This window comes from Helicoverpa armigera, chromosome 31 (genome assembly GCF_030705265.1).
Source record: "Helicoverpa armigera isolate CAAS_96S chromosome 31, ASM3070526v1, whole genome shotgun sequence".
Classification (NCBI taxonomy): domain Eukaryota; kingdom Metazoa; phylum Arthropoda; class Insecta; order Lepidoptera; family Noctuidae; genus Helicoverpa; species Helicoverpa armigera.
Genome location: NC_087150.1, coordinates 5017673 through 5036372, shown reverse-complemented (window position 1 = coordinate 5036372; position 18700 = coordinate 5017673). Strand labels below are relative to the sequence as shown.

The window sequence follows — 18700 nt, the reverse complement described above, 5'->3', positions numbered from 1 at the left end:
TTGCTATTGTATTTCTATTTTTAATTTATATTACACATATTTAAGCTTTTCTGAACTAAAACATGAACTTCTTGAATTTTTCCAAAAGAAAAACCGACATTTGGCAAACCAAATTGCTTGTGCAACCTCTCAACTCAAAGACCGATAATAGGGATACAATTTCACGCATTTTTACATTTTGAGTGCACACTCCCCTATTTCTGGGTAAATAAATGACGTCGGGGGTCTGTAGGTAGGTACTTTTTTCAAAATATATACCGGGTGGTCAAGAGGTTGGATTCAATTAGACAAATTTAGGGGGCTAAGTTTTAAGAAAAGGGGCTCGTAGTCAAGTAAGCTGAAAACTGATAAGCTTAGAAAAAATGCTTAAAAAACTTTTATGTAAGTAACAGCGTATTTGTCCTCGCTTACATAAATAAATATAATAATAATTTGCTTTTTGGATACAATGGCAAGGCATATTGCGTTTTTCTTTAATGCACCTACATAGTATATATATGATAGTTAATCATTGAACATTTGGAAAACGTAGAGCACAAAAACAATAATTGCTTAAATCTCAAATACCCAAAATCACACCCAAAATTCAAAAAAACAAAAATAAAACAAACACAATACAAGGTCATAAATTACAATATCAATTATTACGCCGCCCGGGAACCGAACGCGCGTCCCACGGGGTTGCACCACCGAGCAGTCAATATTGGTTTTAATGTCATATTAGCGACAACCCCTGTGTGAGCTTTGATCTTTGTAAGGGTCTGAATTGACGTGGGTCAAAAAAAAGTCGTGCTTGAAGGGTTCCGTAACAAATATGCTTGTATATTAGTTTATACTAATCATCATCTTCTTCAAAATCAATCAAAATCAAAAGTCATTTATTCAAAGTAGGCTGAAAATCAGCACTTTTCGAACGTCAAAACAAAAGACAGCCCCCAAAACGCCCACCCTTCACCACTTCCTATGTGTTATTGCTGGGAAGAAGAAGTGGCGCAACAAACTCCCCTTCTTCCGAGCCTTTTCCCAACTATTTTGGGGTCGGCTTCCAGTCTAACCAGATGCAGCTGAGTGCCAGTGTGTTATAGAGCGACTGCCTTATCTGATCTCCTCAACCCAGTTACCGGGGCAACCCCTTGGTAACACTGGTTGTCAGACTTACTGGCTTCTGACTACCCGTAACGACTGCCAAAAATGTTCAATGACAGCCGGGACCTACAGTTATCGTGCCTTTCGAAACACAGTCATTGGTGGCCAAGATATACTTAGAAAGTACATACAAACTTAGAAAAGTTGCATTGGTACTTGCCTGACCTGGAATCGGATGCACTCATACTTGAGAGGTTGGTTCTTTACCCACTAGGCTACCACTAGTACATCTATCTATATTATCTAATAACAAATAAGACGGGTGTTGAGTTCGCAAATTGTCGAAGCGACAGGTGCCGCTAACGACTCAGACTTATGAATATTAATTGTTTGTGTAAACATACGGGAGTTCATTGTGTAAAAAACGCATCGCGGGATTTTTAATTCAACGTATGTACCTACAATTTTTTTTGGGTTACGTACTTAAATGGTAAAACGGGACCCTATTACTAAGACCTCGCTGTCTGTCTGTCACTAGACTGTATCTCATACACCACAGAAGATAATATATTACTGTTACCGCTGTAATAACAAATAATGAAAATGGAATATTATAACTTTCAGTATTTATTTTTGGTTACACATAGGGGCAACAATAATAGGTATGAGATACAGCCTGGTGACAGACGGACAATGAAGTTTTATAACAGGGTTTTCCCTTAAGGGTTCATACACAAAACTGGGATGCGATGCGGCAGTGCAAAATCAAAAGTTATTAATTCAAAATAGGAAGAAAATCTGCACTTTTTGAAGGTCAAAATAACAAAAGACAGCCCCAAAACGCCCGCCCTTCACCACTTCCTATGTGTTTTTGCTGGGAAGAAGAAGTGGTGGAACAAACTCCCCAGTTTTGTCCTTGCACTTTTGTATGGGCGCCCTAAGATACGGAACTCTTAATACTACCTAAGGAATCTCTCAGTGTAACCGCATGCATTATAGTCCCGTATGTTTCCAACCAAATATTATTTATTGGTTAAAGATATCTTTTGGTTATTACTTGGTGTAGTAACATAAATTATGGTGTGATTTAATACATGGCAAGCCCACCAAAGTAGTATATCACTAAACTTGAAAGATAGAGTATTTTAAATGTTTTTTTCTGCATTGGATAATTTTTGAAACTAATACACTGATTTTCAGGATTTTTAACTACACTTTTCACGATAAGACGGTTTTCTTGACAGTTATATAAAAATTACCTAAAGTTGTTTTTATCTCGCCACGCATAATTTAATAAAAAAAACTGGCAATGAAATTGAAATAATTTGTGCGCGATTATATTACTAAAGGATTGATGTTTACTTAAAACACAATTTACACAGCAAAACCCACAAAAAAACTAAGCTACTAACAACACTATCCCACAGAAAGCTACCCTCTTCCCCCAAATACTGATATATATTGATAAATGCGAGCCACGCGTGACGTCAGGGTAGTTACAATTAGGGGTAGCTATGTCTCTCTGGGGAGAATGTAGAAGGTTTAATAACAACGGTATTTGGTATAGGTACTCTACATTTAATACACGGAGTAAGGAAAAATGAGTCATTTTATTCTCCACTAGCTTCTGCCAGCGGTTTCACCCGCATCCCGTGGGAACTACTTCCCGTACCGGGATAAAAAGTAGCCTATAGCCTTCCTCGATAAATGGGCTATCTGACACTGAAAGAAATTTTCAAATCGGACCAGTAGTTCCTGAGATTAGCGCGTTCAAACAAACAAACAAACTCTTCAGCTTTATAATATTAGTATAGATGATTTAATATCAGTGGAAAATCTAGTTTAATGTAAGAGAAAAACGACTTCAAAAAGCACTTTAAAGCAATTTTATTTTATTTATTAAGGCTTATTTAAAAGTGAAGGAAAACATCTTGAGGAAACCTGGACTATATAGTCTGAAATCAGCAACCCGCATTGAGCAAGCGTGGTGATTAATGCTCAATCCTTCTCCGTGTGAGAGGAGGCCGCAGCCCAGCAGTGGGACGATAAAAAGGCTGTAACAGTAAGGCTTATCAACTAAAATACATATTATTCATGAATGCTTATTCTTTGGAATGCGGGTAAAACCAGGTTTCATTACCGTCCCGAAGAAACTTCGAAACGAATTTCTCAAATCGGCTCAATAGTTTTGGAGCCTACAAACAAACATCACACAGCAATTCCTCTTCATAACATTACTATAAGTATAGAAGAAAATAACAAACAAAACACGACATTTGCTTGGAAAATTAACAGGATTTCTTGACCCCTACGTAAAGCGTGCACGTGCCGACCACGTGCCGATCGCGTGCCGACCACGTGCCGACCGCGTGCCGACTGTGAGACGATAACGAGTAGCATTTGTTACGCTCAATTGTTTATCAGTAGAAACTGGTTGCATTGTATAACTATTGTATAGATATGGTTGATTTTAAAACGATACCCTTAATTTTTGGGCGGTTTAACCCACGTCTCAGGGGAGCTACGTCTGGCATGCGAATAAAATGTCTGATGTGTAAGTTATATTTCTATAAAGTTTCATCAAAGTCAAAGTCAAAACCGTTTATAGAATGCTTAGTGTTATGGCTAAAAAAACATACCGGCCGAATTGATAACCTCCTCCTTTTTGGGAAGTCGGTTAAAAAGACACAACTGTCAACGTATCTTTTCACCTTTTCACAAGTACAAACTATTTAGGTATATGTGTCACCGTTCAATCTATTTACTACATCTTTAAGTAGGTACCTACAATCATTAGGAATGCGAAAGTAACTCTGCGCTGTGCGCTGTCACGCCAAACTACTGAACCGATTTAAATGTAATTTGGTACACAGATAGTCTAGATTTTGAGAAAGGACATAAACTTTTTTAGGACAGGGAGCATTTAGGTACAAGGAAACAAAAATAATTCCTCTTTCTTTATTATATTAGTATAGATATGTAGAAGCATATGTAGATGTTATGTGATTGAATCCTGTCGTGACTTCAATTTAACTACTACCTCCTATATGTACGTATATATGTATGTATGTTAGTTAAGTGAACATAAACTCGTTTAGTAGAAGCGGTGACGTCACCAGGGAACAATTTCCAATTACTGTACGTTAACTAAATCTGTATTAGGGGTGGCACAACGCGGATAAATAAATACTACCTTCTACCGGCGGTTTCACCCGCGTAGCAAGGAAACTACTTCAGATATATGGATAAAAAGTAGCCTATGTATTAGTCTGGTATATAAGCTACATTACTGCCAAGTTTCATCAAAATCTATTCGGTAGTTTTTGCGTGACAGAGGAACAAACTTCCATCCGTACTTAAAAGCTTTCGCATTTATAATATTAAGTCAGATTTCCGGCTACCACTGAACATCCAGTAAGTCCGACAACCAGTCTTACCCAGGGGTATTTTGTTGCCCGAGTAACTGGGTTGAGGAGGTCAGATAGGCAGTCGCACCATGAGGCACGCTGATACTCAGCTGCACCCGGTTAGACTGGAAGTCGACCCCAACATAGTTAGGAAAGGGCTAGAAAGATGACATATACAATATTTCTAAATACCGAAGCTCAATTAAATCAATTCAAAAACTAGTAGACAATAAAGCAAAAAGGATCAAAAAGTCCATTGACAAAAGCGGTTCTTTTTCTATTTTATCCGCATCTCGGATATCCGGGTATATCCGTGCCAGCCCTATTGTCGTAGTTTGCGGTCGAAATTGAAAATTCCTGTGTTCGAACCTAGGTAGGTTGATCGTTTTCTAAAATGGATAGTAGTAAGTTTGATGTTCGGTAATGTCATAATTTTAGATTGTAATAAAATTTAGACAAATCAGTCTAAATTTTATTACAAAATTATTTAGTCTGGAGAACAAAATGACTAGTGGAGGTGTTTTAACGGAAAATCTCCTAAGAAAGTAGCGCGACAACAAGCGGGGCGAGGGGGACGAGGAATGTTACTGTCTTCGCCTTAACACGCCTTTAGAAATCACCATCACCCATATAAAACAATCAATGCACCAATTTTTGACAGTTTCGTTTTGATTTGACAAGGAACCTGGGACCTGATTTAATAATGTCAAAATTGAATAGAAATTGAATCGCAATAGCAGTTTTAATCTTGCGGACATTCTGCTACTAATAAAAGACCAATCGTATTCCAATGACATTCGATTGGTTTGCGATTGGTCTGCCATTTGGCCTATACGGTAGTTTGTACAATCATATTGCAATCGTTAATAATTTGCAGACAATATGATTCATTATTGAATCACAGAAACGGGTAAAAACGTTTATTTAAAAGTAAAAATAGCGGAATGCCACATACGCTTCAATCGTAATTGAGTCGTGATTGGATCTCAGTCGGATGTGAATCGTATGTCGCTTAAGTAAAATTAGTAGAATCGCGCCCCTGAACGCCTCGTTAGTTCTAGTAACTGATCACGGCTACCGTACGTTGCTTGAGCTACAAGAAGGCGTCTGACCTACCTTATAGAATCTCTGCTTTCTTTCCTTCTTCCGTGACTTATACCATATTTCTAACTGTCCAGTTACTCAAATTCTTAACTAGATGGCGCTGTTACAAATATCTATCACTTTGAAGTATGTAATATCAAAAATTCCGCTGTCCGCTTGTTCGATATCGTAAATTTTAAAGTCTAACGACTTCCAAAGAATGTTTCGAAGTCGCTCTCAAGTTTGGGAGGGACCGGGAAGTTTGATGCTGGAATGTTCGAGAAAGTTACACAATTTTGGAGGGAACTTTTTTCCAGTAATTAAAAATGTTGCTGGCTTAGTAATTGTTTGTTTATTTTCAACTGTAGGAACTATTTCGCGCAGCTAAGTAAGAATTATCTTAATGGTATAGTCTTCTACGATAAATGGGCTATGTTCATCATCATCATCATCAGCCTATCGCAGTCCACTGCTGGACATAGGCCTCTCTAAGTGCACGCCATGGGCTATGTAACTGTGAAATAATTTTTCAATTTGGTTCAGTAGTTTCAAAGCCTTTACAAATAAACAAACCAAATTATATTTCCTCAGACTACTACAGAAATTAAAGAAGTATAAATAAGTTCAACTCACCAACTAAAAAAGAAACAATCCAATAAAAACACTTTTCGAGAATAACACAAAAATATCACACTTTTCACTCTCCTTGAATATTTGTAGAAAAACACTGTAGATACTTAGGTACCACTATAGTTAGTTCATTCCAACATATACTAAATCTTCTTTAATAAATATCTCAACTTTTATACTGTTTATTTTTTACTATCAGTTACAGTTCGCATTATTTATAATCAAAATATCACTAAAGGTCAAAATACCACTATCCTATCTAATTTACGACTAATGAGTCGAATTTGTTTTACATGTTTTACAAAACATAAAATTTACTGTTTTATAAAACAAGCATTTTGTAAGAAATTTTTTTTGTAAACTATTTGTAATTAAAAAAAAAAAAAATCCTTTTTTTCCCACTTTTCACGATTTTTTTTAACACTTTTTTTGCTATTTACAATATTTTTAAATACGTGTGTATTTATTGGTTACGAACGAGACCTCTGCGTCCCTCTATTATTTGACAACGACTGGTTCTAAAGGGTCTTTGGTGCAATCTCAAAAAGGGAGGGAACATAACAAGGGCGGTTGCATTTGGATCAAAGTTTTTTTTGTAATTTTGTGATTTCAAAGCTTTTTGAGTTTTTTTTTTTTTTTGGTTTTTTACAAATATTTTTTTAACCGATTTACAAGAGGAGGTTTCGAATTTAGATGTGACTATTTTTCTAATCATTTTCTGAGATTCATAAGCGCGTCCAAGCAAAAATGTTTGCTGAATATATAATGGCGGACTTATCGCCATAGGCAACAAGTTTTCTAAGTTTGTATGTACTTTCTAAGTAGATCTCAGACACCAATGACTGTTTCGGATGGCACGTTAAACTGTAGGTCCCGGCTGTCATTGAACATCCTTGACACTAGTTACGGGTAGTCAGAAGCCAGTAAGTCTGACACTAGTCTAACCAAGGGGTATTGAGTTGCCCGGGTGCCCTTGTGGCACACTGGTACTCAGCTACATCTGGTTAGACTGGAAGCCGATCCCAACACAGTTGGGAAAAAGGCTCGGAGGATGATGATATCGCCATAGGCGTTCTCTGTCAGTCTACCTTAGGGTGGTGGTGAAATAGAAGCTTTTTAGCTTTAACATTAATTTAGGCAACATTTTTAGACAAAACAGACGATTCCAGTCAACTGAATAGGTATAAGTATCTTTATTGCATTAAGTATCTTATGCATAGATAATTCATTCTATCAAAATGCCATAAGTCTCAATATAGATCAATTGGCTTGTTCCGTTTAAAAGCTGGAAATCATTTGACGAGATAATATTAATTTCGTTAAGCCCGCATTCTTGAGTATTTATAGGAAATGCATAGAGCTCTATAATACATGAATGTTCCTGAAGTTAAGTAAAATCGGTTAAATAGTTTTGTCATGCAAGCCCGATAGACAAACACATATTCTTTCGCATTTATAATATTAAAAATAACGCCAATATACTTCTAGCAGATTGCAAGCCATAGCGGCTGGGAGATGAGCCAGCTGCGCAGGACATATTATAGTGCACGCACATTTGCTCGGACACAGGTGCACTCACTATTCCTTCACTCTCATAGCGCGATGGGTCGACAATCCGACACCACCGGAGAGAGATCGGTTCATAATAATTCATAATTATGAAGGATTATATTACTTACCTCTTCTTTGACGCCACCTTGTGTGATTTGAAGCTCGGTTTAAAATCTGTAACAAAACAAAAACTATTTTAAACAAATGGAACGTTAATTGTTATCTAGTCAAAAATACTTTATTGAACCGTGAAAAGTATGAAAATGCAAATCCAACTATGTTGGGGTCGGCTTCCAGTCTAACCGGATGTAGCTGAGTACCAGTGTGCCACAAGGAGCGACTGTCAATCTGACCTCCTCAACCCAGTTACCCGGGCAATCCGATAAGTACTACTTTTTATACTAAGTCAGATTATCAGGCTTCTGACTACCCGTAACGACTGCCAAAGATGTTCAAATGACAGCCGGGATTCACCAATTTAACGTGCCTTCCGAAACACGGAGGAACTCGTAATCCATCTACGGACCGACCGCACCAAGCGTTGCTTAACCTTATGATCAACCAGCTTTTGCCCGCGACTTCGTTCGCATGATATAGTGACTTCCGGCATATTTTTGGTTTGACCAATAGATGGCGCTATATGTTCGGAACAAATTTTATTTTTTATTTTTTTTTTAATAAAAACTATGTCCTTTCTCAAGTTCCAAACTATGTCTGTACCAAATTTCACACAAATCGGTTCAGTAGTTTAGGCGTGAAGAAAAGACAGACAGACAGACAGACAGAGTTACTTTCACATTTATAATATTAGTTAGGATTGACACGTGTAGCTGCTACTTAGCCACGAGCCAGGAGCCATGAAGACCTCAATATGTGTTATATTAAAACTAATAAATTATCTTTCGACTGTAAGGTGAGGTAACGATAAAGAACTTAGACTGTTGAACCAACTGGAGATGACATAAACTTTTCTTTACCAAAGATGTAAAAACATGCAGATAGCGCCAAGTATCTTTACAGTTCTGAAGTTAGCCATTAGATACAGCCACATTTTGAGGCAAACCATACATACTTAAATGTGTAAAGCTGAGTCTACACTAGGAGAGCCGAGCACGAGCGGAGCACGAGCCGAACACAATTCGTCTAGTGTGGACCAACTTACAAGCCTCTAACGAGCGCGCTGCGAGCATTTCGTTCGTGCTCGGCTGCGTAGAAGTGAGTTTGGGACTCGGCCACTACTGAGCGCGAGCGAGCACACACATAGGTACAAACACTATGTGCATGTACATTTACACACACAAGTATGGCTCACCCGCTTTAGTGAGATAAAACATCTATACGTATCAATTCACTATTTCATTACAATTCCTTGTTTCTCGCTTGTAAGTTGGCAATCTTTCACATAGAAAGTACTCGGCGGTTCCAGTCGGTAAAAATATCTAAGCTATCTAAAGATTGATGATATAACATGTCTTTTGTAATATTTTACCTGATATTACATATGGCATTTTTATTATAATTTACTACCTAGCTCTTCTCCGCGGTTTCACCTGAGTTCCGATAGAACTACTTCCCGTATATGGATAAAATATAGCCTATGTTATTAGGGAAGAGTGTAGCTTTCCAACAGTGAAATAATTTTTCAAATCGGTTCTGAAGTTTCAAAGCCTCTACAAACAATTATATGTTGTCTTCATTACATTACTAGCTTCCGCTCGCGGCTTCGCACGCGTGGTGTGTTGATCAAAAGTAGCCTTTTGTCTAATCCAGGGTATCATCTATCTATATATCTACCTTTGAAACAAAACGGTCCAGCCGTTTTTGCGTGAAAGAATAACAAACACACATTCTCACTTTTCACATTTATGATATTAGTAGGAAGTAGGACTAGAAGGATAGGATAGTAAGATTATACATAAGTGTGTCTTTTTACCTGACTTCAAAATTGCAAAGATAATTAGAAAAACTGTAAGTGTCTAAACACACTATGCCGAGAATACGCGACGGAAGTTCGGCATGATTACGCCTGCAATGCTATTTGAATTACTGGCACATTATGCCGAAATTACGTTGCGTTATAGCGTTCAGCCGAACTTCAGTCGGGCGTAAGTTCAGCGGAAATTCGGCGGCAACGTATTCTGTAGAAAACACATTATACGCGACCGAAGTTCGGTTCGACTGTCGACGGAGATCGGGAGCGGCGAGCAGCGGGAGGCAGGCATGCCCCCGCCCGCGCCCCGCGTAAATTGCGCAACTGAACTTCTGCCGCGTAAGTTCGGCACTTATGGTGTGTCATATCAGGCGATTACGTTGGAACGTAAAATCAGCCGCGGAACTTCGGTCGCGTACGTTCGGCATAGTGTGTTTAAACACTAAATAGACTTAAATTAAATCAGTTATCCTACTTTTTATTATTACTGTCCAATGAAGGTTTTCCTTCAAAACGACGCAAAAATGAGAAAAACATTGCTTAATGAACTTCCCTTTTCAAGAACTTTAACATAAGTAATAAAAAAAGACATCGTTAATTTACCACAAAACGGAATAATTCCAAAGAAACTCTTTTCCTTTCAAAACTCATCATCATCTCCCGAGTCTTTTCCCAACTATGTTGGGGTCGGCTTCCAGTCTAACCGGATGCAGCTGAGTACTTTTTTTTCCTTTCAAAAACTAAACTATTTAAATTAAAAAATAAATATATAAAGAGGAAACCATTATTCAAAAGGTTTGAATAAAAACTGTTTCTGTTTTTTTAATTAAAAAACTTTTTAAAAGTCAATGAAAAGGAATAGTCAGTCTTTTAATACCAGTGGCTTTCAAAGTTTCGAAATGTGAAAAAGTATGTTTTTTTTTTTCTATAGGACTGTGGAAAAAGAGAAAAAGAAAAGTTGTTTACGGTGAGTAAAGCCTATTTTAACATAGTGAACGTTAAAGTTTAGATTATATGGATGGGAAATTCTTGACGCATTTTGAAAAACTAAGTAATAATATATCCTACGTCCGCATCGATGAAAAATAGTATAATATAGTCTTTCTCAATAAATGGACTTATATTTTGCCACAAGTAAAATAAATACTAAAATATTTAAAAGAAAATATTAAACTTGACAACAAAAAGGTGCACAACAACTTAAACTTTGAGAATATCAGACCAAAAGTCAGTGAATTTAATGAATTGAAAGTTACAATAAAAATGGTCAAGTTAAACTTTTATTTGCGAAAGGTTCCGTAGTCTTCAACTTATAATAATTTTTCTAAGTTGTTGTTACAGCAGCAATTTTTGTTTTTTGTTTGCCTGTATCTAAAAGGATCAAAAACTATTTAACTAATTAAAAAAAAATATTTCACTGTTAGGAAGCTTCACTATCCTCAAGAAACATAGGCTATAATATTTATCCGGATATCAGAAGACACACAAATAGCTATATAGTTGCTTATTTCTGTATTTTAAACAGGTAGACTGATAGACGTGACCAGAAGGCTGGCTATTACCTCGGACAAAGGATCAACATGGCCATCCAACGAGGTAATGCTGCCAGCCTCTTGGGTACGCTCCCAGTTGACAGCGATGGGGATGATTTTTTTGACGCGTTTTTGATATAGTGTTTTTTTTTTTTACTAGCATAGTTTTTATATTCATTGTGAATATGTAAATATCTATGTAACTAAGCCTTTTTTATAAAAATATGCATACAAGACAAATGAAATACATTGTCCCCTAGGGTTTCCACCACCTTTAAAATGACGATGGAACCCTAAAAAATCCTCTTGTCAGTATTTAAAAAGTTTAGTGAACGTTGCCTACAATGAATGTACTTTTATTTCAGTGATTCTGTTTTTATCTTTACGCTCTTCTTCATTTTGTAGGGGTGACAGAAAGGTAAGTATATTATAGTACCTACCCACTGCAGAATAAACAGTTGACCCGATGGTTAGCAAGAATTTTTTAAAGAAAATCTTGATCCAAATCAAAGTTTTCAGTCAGTCTGATACCGGCTAAATACCTGATCTCTGTAATGTGCGTACTACCATTCATCTTCATACTGATTTATGAGCCCAAACAAACTGTCGGCCGACTAAAAATTGGTAGTTTCTCAGCTGTCTGTCATCATCTACCTAGCCTTGTCCCAACTATGTTGGGGTCGGCTTCCAGTCTAACCGCATGCAGCTGAGTACCAGTGTGCCACAAGGAGCGATTGCCTATCTAACCTCCTCAACCCAGTTACCCGGGCAACCCAATACCCCTCGGTAAGACTGGTTGTCTGTTCGTCTGTAACGACATAATTACAAAACGGCTGTCATTGAGTCAGAAACACGTTTTGCCAAACTTTAGTACATTTACATATTTTAAAAGTCTCCTAATGAGTTGTCAAAAAGTTTTTGTTTTGACAATTTTGAGCTGTTTTGAATGCAAAATGGTTGTGATTATAATTTTACTCTGTATTGTCGAAGTTTTTAATATGTGCTGTTTAAAAATGCAGGCGAAATATTTTTTTTTATATTATCTTCTAACCGTCGTACCACAAAAACTTTTAAACGTCTGTTGAACAGTAGTCTAAAAAAATCAAATTATGACGTTGAAATAAGGTCCACTTTGCCACACTTTTTTTAGACAAGTGTTCAACAGATGTTTAAGTGTTTGTAGTAAGGCTGTAAGTGTTTGCCTTGTTTTCAACCTTTCCGTGGGAACTACTGCCCGTACCGGGATAAAATATAGCCTATGTTACTCGGGAAGAGTGTAGCTTTCCAATAGTGGAAGAATTTTTCACATCGGTTCAGAAACGAGCCTTCTTTACAAACAAACAAAAAGTGTTTCTATATTATATTAGTATCGATTTAGCGATGTAATGAATCGTCATACAAATTTTTAAAACGCAGTTTTTAACAAAAATAATTGATTTCAGATTATTTATACAAAATGTAATTAAAGCATACTAAATCTATAATAATACAATAGCTACTGGTCATTATATATTCAATATTATCTGTATGTATGTTTGTAACGCAAGTACCAATGCAACTTTTCTAAGTTTGTATGTACTTACGTTTATGTATATCTTAGACACCAATGACTGTGTTTCGGATGGCACGTTAATCTGTAGGTCCCGGCTGTCATTGAACATCCTTGGCAGTTGTTACGGGTAGTCAGAAGCCAGTAAGTCTGACAACCAATCTTGCCAAGGGGTATCTCGTTGCCTGGGTAACTGGGTTGAGGAGGTCAGGCAGGGCAGTCGCTCCTTGTAACACACTGGTACTCAGCTGCATTCGGTAAGACTGGAAGCCGACACCAACATAGTTGGGAAAAGGCTCGGGATATGATGAATTTTCTAGAAATAAGTATATGAAAAGATTTTAAGATGATATTTTCTGTTATAAAAAATAGCAAGAAAACCCGACAAATTATCATTAGCTTATATGAAAATATGAAAATATTTTGAATCGATTTTCCACGTAACTTAAACAATGTTAATATTTATATAAGTACGTACTCTTATATAACAGTTATAATATTTATTTCTTATAAATTAGTTTAGGTTTTAAAACCTAGGGATAACCACGTCGGTTCAAAATTGTTTAAAAATACATCAAAATGTGTGGTTGTTGGTTATTCTTTGTTTTGGCTGTTTTGAGTGGTAAGAAATTCATATTATTTTATAATTTTAAGCTTAATTACTTATATATTATTTCCAATTTCAATAAATTGTTGCAATTTTGTTTGTAAACTAAACGCTCCGACAGTACTGAACCGAAAACTTCGAAAAATCCTCGCTACTACACTATTCCCGGGTGACATGGACTATATTTTAGCCGTCTACGGGAATTAGTTCCAATAATTATATCTCCCGAGCCTTTTACCAACTGTTTTGGGGTCCTAGTCTTTTACAAGGAGCGACTGCCCTATCTGACCTCCTCATCCCAGTTACCCGGGCAACCCAATACCCCTTGGTTAGACTGGTGTCAGACTTAGGTATTAGCTTCTGACTACTCGTAACGACTGTCAAGGATATTCAATGACAGCCCAAATTATTCAATTGATATTATTGTATTTACATTGATTTTTAGCTGCATTTTATCTTAAAACTGAATTTTCAAATGATAAGTCATATCAAGATTGCTTCCCTTTAGATAAGTGGCTACTCAAATATGTACCACAACAACTCAAGTACATGTATTTTCTAAGAATATCTTAGACACCAATGGCTGATAAAAAGGTGAACGAAAACATCTTGAGGAAACCTGGACTATATAGTCTGAAATCACCAACTCGCATTGAGCAAGCGTGGTGATTAACGCTCAATCCTACTCCGTGTGAGAGGAGGCCGCAGCCCAGCAGTGGGACGATACAAAGGCTGTAACAAATGGAGTATTACCTTCTTACGATAAAAAGGCTGTAACCCACATTTACCTACTTGTATATTTTTCTCTTGTCCTCAGTGTTCCTGAGCTTATCAGCAGCAAGTCCCCAACAGGGGTCTGCCCCACCCACGGAAGGGGCACAGAACCCGCTGTCTCTACTATCTATGCCGCTTAACTTCCTCACTAGTTTAATGAAAGGATAAACTTTATTGTTGTTGTTTTATTTACACCTAAATATTTAAGTATAAACACCTATCATTTGTCGAACCTCTTACCAACTAAGTTGGGGTCGGCTTTCAGTCTAACTGGATGCAGCTGAGAACGATTGACAAAGAGGGTCTGCCTTTCTATCCATCTTAGTTACTAGTGCAACCTGATACCCCCTTAGTAAGATTACTGATCTGGTTCTTACACTTTCTAAAGATGCCTGAAAGTTAACGACTGGCCGGTCCCAAAATATTATCATGCCGTCCGAAACTTGGTAATTGGTTGTTGTTCAATATATTCTAAGAAAATACATACAAACGTATCATATCTACAAACATATCTATTTGCATTTGTAACTTGCATGACCAGGAATCCAAACAATACTCATTGAATACCTGAATGGTTGGCGTTTTACCCATTAGGGTACCACGAGAAATTACTTAAATTATACGGTAGCATTTTTCAACTGTATCAGAAAACGTACAAACCATACTACGGCTATTACTTGGAATATTACTCTTATGTCAATCAAAATAAAACTATTATTTACACAAAAACAACAGAAACTCACAAAAATCTATATATTTTATTCAACACAAATAAACATTTTGCGTCCATTCAAAACCAGACCGAGTAGTATTAAATAAGATTAAAATTAATCCCTTTTCAATTAAAAATCACTATGGGAAGGGGTATGGGAACAAACTACTAGCTGTGACAGACAGATAAACTGTTGGCGAGGGGTTCAAAATACACATACATGCAAATAAACATGTCAGTCGCACGCCGATAGATATAGAAACCGGCCAAGTGCGAGTCGGACTCGCGCACGAAGGGTTCCGTACCATTATTTATAAAAAACGGACAAAAAAATCCGTTTGTTGTGTGGGATCCCCCCAAAATATGTATTTAATTCTAGTATTTGTTGTTATAGAGGCAACAGAAATAAATCATCCTGTGAAAAAGTCAGCTCTCTAATTATCACGATTCATGATATACCTACAGCCTGGTGACAGATGGACGGACGGACGGACAGAGGAGCGAAAACAATAGGGTCCCGTTTTACCCTTTGGGTACGGAACCCTAAAAAGAAGTTTCTTAGTTATATGAATTTTAGTGTGCAAGATTATTTCACTGTTTGGCTGAACCGATTTCATTGTAGCATTTGTTAGACTTAGGAGAAAGTATATTACTGAATTCTGTTTTTTTTTTAAAGCAATGGGGTTGCACATGGCAACAAAAATGACTTCATATCCGATTTTCGGCTAAGGTCTCGCTAAGGCTGTGCTCTCGTAGATCAGCTGCGCAGGACATGTTACAGTGCACGCACATTTGCTTGGACACAGGTGCACTCACTGCCTAGGTATCTATTTCTTCACTCTCATCACCACAGGAGAGAGATCACGAGCAGGACTGACAGCAACGTGCTGCTTTTACCAAAGCGATTTTGGTACGACTTAGGAATCGAACAAAACACTCCGTGGACCGCAGTCGTGCTTTGCGACTAGGCTAAGACCAACTAGGCAGTTTATTTGTATATCATAGACTAGGCTTTTATGTAGCTTCTTCTTCATCCGCCTGCGGCGGACAATAACGACCGCAGCGCACAACACGGCAGAAATTGGAAACAAATGCGGATGTTTCAAACCCGGTTTTTATCATTATATTCATTTTACAGTAAAACTATTGAATAAATTGCACTTAAATAATGTCAACAACACTATTTTAATCTTTGGTTTTATTTATATTCGCAAAGAAAATTATAATGTTTACATGGTTATTATTTGACAGCTTCCGCAAATGTTGTAAACGCTACGCGTCGCCACCGTCGCGCACATAGCCAGACGTGCGGAAAACATAACTTCAATTTTATTTTTGTTTAAGAAAATAAAATAAAAATGATAAGTAATTGTGTTTTTTTGAAGTTAGGTTTACCTACATCAGTACCAGATATTTTTCAACTAGTACCCACTGAATGTAAGGAATTTAAATAAGATAAAAATTATAGTTAACACCTGATATAGTTCATGCCACGTAACTTTGCAATTCTGAAGTTAGCCATTTGATGCATCACGCATCTCAGAACATCATTTTCTTTACTCTTGTGAAATCAATAGAAGCCAACTTCGGACAAACAAAGCATGTCGACCACATCTCTCTTCAGGTTTACAAAATTCACAACAACAACAAACTGCAGGTATAGCAATAATGGAAATAGTAGAAAAATCTCTTTCTTAGGAAACGTGTTAAAAATAAATTGAAACACCTGTATGTTTCCTTAGTTACCTACTCATTTCTGGCTGGCTTCAGACTAAGACTCTTCGGTTAGGGTATAAAAATTGTCCAGACTTTCGTATTGATATTAGACAAGATTCTAAGAACAAGAGTTCTGTTTCTATAGAAAATTTCTACTTCAAACTGTAAAACTGATTTCAATAAAATACGGTGCAGATGAAGTAAAGACTGGACTTTTCTTTCAGCCTTTGCGTGCTGTGGCCTCTTCTTGTACAGAGAAGCAATGAGCGCCTTGCAACAATCAATGCAAGTCCAAGGCGGATTGGCCATTTCACACTTGAAAGTCTAGGTTTTCTCAAGATGTTTTTCTTCACATTTATGAAGTCATTGGTGTCCAAGAAATTCTATTAAAAATGTGATAAAATCGACCACTTTTTAACCGACTCCCAAGAGGTAGGTATTAATATGGCAGCAAACGTTGATCTTTGTTAGGTTAGCTCATAAATATATTGTCTTGTACACACACATTGATACATTTTCTGTATTTTTCTATGTAAAAGTATAAGATACTTAAAAACCAAAAAAGGAAGGAAAAGAAAAATAAGTACTTAAATAAAAAAAAACATCACAATATATTTTCAATTCCAAACCTTCAAATTTTAATTTCACAACTTTACAAAAAAATCAATTTGAGCAAAAAAAATAGAATCCGAAACACATTTTCTTTATTCCAATTCAAAATTTCGAAATACAAATTTTAAAAATCGTTCTATTCCTTTATTTTTTTAATATAAAGGACAGGGGTTTTGACAGGGACACGGTGGGGGGGGCTCTGGGCAAGGTGGCTGGCATGGACACGGTGGGGGTGGAGGCAATGGGTTTTGGCACTGACAGGGGGTGTAGACTGTCGCTGGGCCCGTGCAGGGTGGGCTGGGGCGGCCGATGCAGATCGCTGGTGGGTTGATGGTGGGTTGGCCGACTTCGCCGAAGCAGACGGTGCTTCCATCACATGTGCTGTAGCATCGCCAGGGAGCGGCTGCTGCTACGCTGATCAGAGCTTGGAGAAAAAAGAAGGAAAAAAATACATAAAGAGGATGTTCAATCGAGATTTTTTTATTTGTATTCCTGGCAGCAAACCCTTTCATCTGATACTCATACCATAGTGGTGCATTTCAACTACCTAGCCAGTCCGCCATCTTGGGGAGGCCGCCATATTGGATTTGTAATGACGTTTCTTAGCTAGTCATCTATTGTCATCAGAGCGTGTGCAAAATTTCATCCTAATCGAAGACCGGTAAGTGGGACAAATTAAGATTCCAAGATTTTCTTACATACATAGTTACAAGTGAAGTTAATACCTATAAGTATACATATTTAAAAAAGGATTGTGAAAACTTCTGTTTAAATCTATTCAATTATTACGCAAATTCTTTTCACTAAATAAAATAAGTAAATAGATTTTATCTAAAGACTCGGCTTTCAAGTCCGTAAAAAAGTTTCATTACAATACAAGAAAAAGTTGACTGTAAAAAAAAATATAGATCACTTACCAAGAACCACGAATGCCTGTAAACCCATATTGCCTTCAGTGCATTCACTAACCGCGGTTACCGCTTATATACTTAATATTTAACTATTATTGAAAGCTTCATTAACTATAACGTCAACTTCAGATAAAACATATACCTACTCTATTTGAGTAGGCACTTAACTAAAGATAAACAACCTTGATAGGACTTTTTACACTAATACGTCATATTAAACATATGAAACTCATCATCATCTCCCGAGCCTTTTCCCAACTATGTTGGGGTCGGCTTCCAGTCTAACCGCATGCAGCTGAGTACCAGTGTGCCACAAGGAGCGCCTGCCCTGTCAGATCTAGTCGTCCCGGTTACCCGGGACCCCATTGGTAAAACTGGTGAATGGATATAGGTAAGATCATGGTGGTTTTACAAAGTTATGGCCAGTACTGAGGAATTAATTAAGCCAAGGATTTTGACTTTGGATTATTGTTAAGCCTACATAGATTTTGTAAGTCGTGCTGACCTAGTGGTTAAAGCACCAACCTCCTGCTCATGTAGAAGTATGCAGGTTCAACACCAGGCATGTATGTGCTGCATACCTTGGACACCTATCATTGA

General features: G+C 37.1%; 1 protein-coding gene across 3 annotated transcripts in view; it reads right to left on the bottom strand.

Moving 5' to 3' along the window:
• Positions 1 to 7933, bottom strand: part of LOC110381349 (igLON family member 5) — a 39080-nt gene extending 31147 nt beyond the window's left edge. For 2 of the 3 annotated variants that reach the window (XM_064043248.1, XM_064043250.1), the window contains exon 1: positions 7886 to 7933. The gene's annotated coding sequence lies outside the window, so the exon portion shown is untranslated. Of the gene's footprint in view, positions 1 to 6209; positions 6321 to 7885 lie in introns of those variants that run through there. The other variant, XM_064043249.1, reaches the window with a different exon arrangement.
• Between the last annotated feature and the right edge of the window lie 10767 nt (positions 7934 to 18700).